At 37.9% G+C, this 5,427-nt stretch overlaps 1 long non-coding RNA gene across 1 annotated transcript; it reads left to right on the top strand.

The window, feature by feature from the left end:
- Positions 1-1,143: 1,143 nt before the first annotated feature.
- On the top strand, positions 1,144-3,358 carry LOC125473994. Its single transcript, XR_007255758.1, has 4 exons — positions 1,144-1,335; positions 2,577-2,659; positions 2,758-2,838; positions 2,963-3,358. It is a non-coding gene; the product is annotated as an uncharacterized LOC125473994 (long non-coding RNA).
- The last annotated feature ends 2,069 nt before the right edge of the window (positions 3,359-5,427 follow it).

Here is a 5,427-nt window from a genome sequence, read left to right as displayed (position 1 = left end):
TCATGATACATCCAACAACTCAATGCCAAGTATATTGTGTCTACATCAGCATGAGCATCCAAAGTTTGAAGTCAAGCAGCCGAATCCTAGACAACATTGCCGACCTCTGCACATCACTACTGAAGTCTACATTCCAGAAGCTTGTCTAAGGAATTAGTATACGTAACTTTCTCATTTGCAATGCTTGTAGTTTCATTTGGAAGTTTTGTCAAACTCAGATGGAGTATCCATAAGTATACTCATTTGACCTTAAATTAATCTTTTTCCCTATGCTTAAAAGCATTTTCCCACTGGGTTTTTGCTACCTGACTAGGTTTTGATGAGGCACCTATCATGGGTTGGTCATACCCTTGTGTACGTTATACCTGCGTCCCAAAGACCTATATTTTTTACTTAATGCAACTTCTCACCTTTCTCCTTTAGCTATAGGCTTTTGTCCCACCTTAGGTTTTGCCATAGCAAGGTTTTGTGAGTTTTACCACCCATGCATTCGTCAGTTTGTTTTGAGACTTGTGTTCGTTACTTGTGCCGACTAGACGAGACAACTTCATCAACTGCTTCTACATTTGCCAAATGATTTGATGCACCATCTACTTGAGTATTTGCATACTCAAGGAGGAGTGTTGTGACATATGTTCTAATACATATTGTGATTGTGTAAATCCTAAGTAAAGATAGATTAGGAATCCTTTGGGACCTAGAAAGTCTTTCCTAATAGACTTTCTATTACTTGGAGAGCAAGTTTCTCTCCTCCTTATTACTATAAATATAGGCACAAAGACTAGAGAATTAACACACAATTCCTCAAGTCTATTCTCCACTCTCTTTCTCTCCATGCCGCACCCCTCAGTTAAATATAGGCCACAACAATATTAATGTGTTGTGGCTTAGGTATCGTTTGGTATTGAGGTGATTTATAAAAAAGCTGGTATGAAAAAATGCTGAGAGAGTTTTTGGTGTTTGGTAAACACCCCAAATTAGCTTTATTTCAAAGTTTCAAATGAAAAAAAGCTAAAAACAGGAAGCTGCATTTTGCAGCTTCAAAAAGTAGCTTATTTGAGAAACACGGAGCTACAATAATCTTTTTAATGAATTTTTCAATTTGCCAACATTGCCCTCCTTTCTCCTTTCTCCTACCTTCCTCACACTTTTAGACTCTCTCTCACACACCTTCTCGCAAAACATAGACTCTCTCTTACACGCTCTCTTCCTCTGTTGCCTACCACTGCACCTCTTCCTCCTCTTCCTTTTCGTCTCTTTCCATCAGTCTCAGCGCCACAGACACCGCCATCACCTTCCCTCATTCTATCGCCGTTGCCTTCCATCCTTCCTTTGGTAAGTTTCTCTTGTCTAAAATTTTGTTATTTATTTCTTTGGATTTTTAAAATTGGGGATGAGGAGAGTGAGTGAAAGAGGGGTGGGAAGAGTGAAGGGATGATGTGTATGGGTGTCGGGAAAAAAAACTGGGGATGAAGGAAACAATTAGGGAAAAAAATGGGGAAAAAATTAGGGTTTGTGGAGGAAACAAACCCTAAAAGAGGTAGGAGATACATATATATATATATATATATAGAGAGAGAGAGAGAGAGAGAGAGAGAGAGAGAGAGAGAGAGAAAGCGAAGCAAGAGGTAGTCGTTTTCATACTTATATATTTTTAATTTCTCTTGTCTGTGCATTGTTCTTTATTGCCTGTGAATACCATTTTGATCTGTGTGCTAATTTTGATTTTGCTAATTTAAATTTCATCCCCAATTCGACCTATCCCAAGTTTTCAAATCCCACAGCTCAATTCAATTCAATTTTTTTTTTTTTTTTTTTTTTTTTTTTTTTTTGTTGTAATTGCTCTTGTATTGAATCGGTTTGTCAATTCTGAGGTTCTTTGGTTAATTTGGAGAATTGGGATCGAATCATTTATGGGTTTTTCTCGGTTTCTTGTTTTTGTTCTGCAATCGATTGATTTTGGTGTGATTGTTAAATTTTCAATTTTGTGTTTTAATCTTACTGGACGCTGCTGATTGCCATCGCCGTGGTTTGGTGGTAAGATTAATGGGTTGCTTTTATTTTGTTTGATCGATGATCTTTAGGCGAGATACAATTCCTAATTGTGTTGGTTTGTGTTTAATTTAAAAATGAATTGGATTCAATTTCTTGTTATTGTTGATGTTCTTTCAATTCAATTGATTGTTGTTATTTTGAATGTTTATATATCATTTGATCGTGCATTGTAATTGCATGCTTATATAATAGCTCTGCTTTGTGTGCAAATGCAATGCATTGTTCATTTGCTTAATGATCAATATCTTCATTCTTGTGTCTGCTACTTTAAAGTCTTAACATTTTGGTTCTGAATGCTAATTTTTTGTGTGCTGATTAAATGTTTCCATCACTTGTATTTGTCTCCTTTTGATTTTATGTTTTTCATTATCAATGCGCTTGTAACCCCAACGTTTCTTTATCCACGAAGGTTCTGCTGTACAGTCAGCTTGTTTGTGTTGTTAACCATGATTTTGTTGGCACTTTATTTTTCTGAAAATCCTCTGATTTTTCTCAATGGGTATTTTTTTCATTTTGTGCAGGGCCTTGGCAGGTAATGCTCAAACAAGCCGATGGTTCTTATGCTTGCGTAGCAGAGAGTGCAACACCCTTTACTCTGGGTGAAGTATATTTCTGTCTAAACCTCCAATCGTCAGTCACTTTCTGTTAGTTGCTAGACATAATTTGTTATGCTTTAAGGCTGATTCTGTGTGTACTGTTAAGACAAAAGAAGAACTTTTGAGGGTCCTGGGACTGCAAGAGGAACAAGGAAGCTCACTGCAATTTCTTCGTAGAGGTTACAGGGTTAGCTCTAATCTTAAATGTTTTCTTTTCTCCCTCAAATTGTTGAGAAACGCGAATCTAAAAACAGATTTTTAAGGAATAATGACTTGAATTCTAATTGAATGAGATGGGATCTAATATGCAGAATGCTACTTAGGGGGAAGAAGATGTGGAGTGGGAAGAATCTTCTGCTCGGCGTAATTGAGCAGCTCAGGGAAATGAATGCCGGTGTACCAACAGATCACGGACACGTAGTTAAGCTGGATCATTCTCAGATGTAATCAAGGCATGGGCAAGTGTAATCCATTGTAATCTATTATTTTTGGTTGAATTGATTCACCCACATAGGTAATCTAGTTTTGGTGTATAAAAAATGTAACTAGTAAAATTAATTCTTTATCCCAAATGTTATTTGTTATTTTTGAATTGGATTCATCCTCCAACTGCAATGTAATGACCACCCATTCCCAATTTTACGGTTTCTATAATTTTAATAAGTGAATTTATGAAAATGCCCTTCGAGGCAAATGCGTTGACTTTGTTTGACCATCTTGTCATGTCAGGTAAGATCTATTTTCTTGGTGTATCCTCGTAGTATTCGTCACTACAAACGCGTGGACACAAACAGAATGTGATTCGAAGTTATAACGAAGATTTTATGAGGTTTTGAACGTCGAGGATATTTTGATAAAATTGATAATTAATTGGGCATGTGATATTTTTGTCTAACCATTGGGTGAGTACCATGTGGGCACCCAAAAATTCTGAAACTCTCTCTCCTCCTTTTTCTCTCCCATCCTCTCTTTCTCTCGATAGTTCTCTCACTCTCTCTCGGCTCTCCCTTTCTTCCCGTGAAACAAACCACCACAGCCACCAAAATTTTGGCTTGTTGAACATCAAAACCACCATTATCTGCATGTCCTCACCATCATAAACTCCGTTGTGATTTTTGTTTCATTGAAAAAGAACCTAAAACACGAGTTCGAAGAACAAGGTTTTGGGTCAAGACTTCTAGGCGTGCTTCAGATGATTTTTAGCAATCTTTTGAACTCAAAACAGGTATAAATCGATTCCTGTAGTCGATTAGATAAATTTTCATCTTTGGATCATGTGATTTGGTTGAAAAATGAGAAACTTATAACGATTTAAGGTTTGCCTAGTTTACGGCGAACCCATGACCTTCCAGACCATTTTCCTCCCAAACTGCGTTAGCCGCCAGGGAAGGTACCAATTTGTTCGTCTCATTCCAAGCTATGATTTCTATTTTTGAATCACTCAATTTAGTTGAGTATTGACAAAGTTATGGACGTTTGAAGGTTGCCCAGAAATTCCGGCGAGAACCTAATTTTTCCTTGGACAGCCATCTTTCAGACCATTTTTTGGCCACCTCCGGCCACCATTTGGACTCCAAGAAGGTATAATCTTGTTCTACACTTCTCTAACTTCATTTTGGTACATTATGGGTCAAATTTGGTTGAGAAACGAGTGAGATATGGAATTCTAAAGATTGCCAGAAAATTTCTGCAGAATCTGGCGACCAGAAAGGTTCAAGAAGAGGAATATTCTTTGCAATATTCCTTGCATTGGCTGTTGACTTTTGTTGATTCTTTTCGAGTTTTGACCCAGGATCTAAATTAGGATAATTCGACGTCCTGAATCCATTTTTGACATCTATTTAGTGAAATTCTAATGTTTTAATGTAGTTTCATAGTTGATTGGCTAATTGACCGGCACATGAATTTGTGAGTGGCGGAGATCCAACGGTCGGATCGTGTTAAAATTTTAGTATGCTATTCTAGAAGCATAATGTGGATCATTGGAAGTTATGGATCATAAATTCAATGTGCAGATCTTCCAGATTAAGTTATATAGGGTTATAGACCTTACCGTCGACCTTTGACCAACATTTGATTTTTGGTGAATGGGTCTTAGATCATTATAGAACGTCCTTGGGGATATGTTTTATGTAAGTTACATGTTCTATTGATAAGGATTCTGAGATGTGGTTTGATAATTGTTCTAGGCACCGATTGTTCGCGACGCCTTGATATTCGTGCTAGGGAGTTGTAGCGTGGACTCTAGGTGAGTGGGCTTTTGGTTTCCTATATATACGTATATATGTTTTCCATTTTCCCATAAATGGTTTTAAATGGATTTATGTTTTTAGTATATGCATTAGTATAGATATGCATATTATTGCATGACGCTGCGGACACCTAGGTAAGCTTCAGGTGGGTGCATATTGATGATAGTAATTGCAGTGTGTATGGTCATGTTTGGATGCATTTAGTGCTCATTATCCTTCCCGGTGTTAGTGCTCTGCCCGAGGCCAGGGCTTAACATTATTCTGCCCAGTGTTAATGCTCCAATCGAGGCCAGGGCCTAACCTTCACGTGATCATTCACCTCTCGCACCACACGCTCACCTTGGATCCAAGGCAGGTGCGAGCTTGTCGTACAGACCACATTAGGTGGTTCTAACTCGTAGGTGACTTGCGATACTTCGCATAGCCTTCACTTGATTTTAGCATTTGAGCGTATCTATTTACACCCAACCTGTCATACACATCACATTAGGTGGTTCCGACTCATGTGCAGGAATTGGTAGATG

Source organism: the organism of the source record quoted next, unplaced genomic scaffold, assembly GCF_019419815.1.
Source record: "Pyrus x bretschneideri cultivar Hongxiangsu unplaced genomic scaffold, Pyrus_bretschneideri_v1 Contig113, whole genome shotgun sequence".
Lineage (NCBI taxonomy): Eukaryota > Viridiplantae > Streptophyta > Magnoliopsida > Rosales > Rosaceae > Pyrus > Pyrus x bretschneideri.
This window is presented reverse-complemented; position numbering and strand designations above follow the sequence as displayed.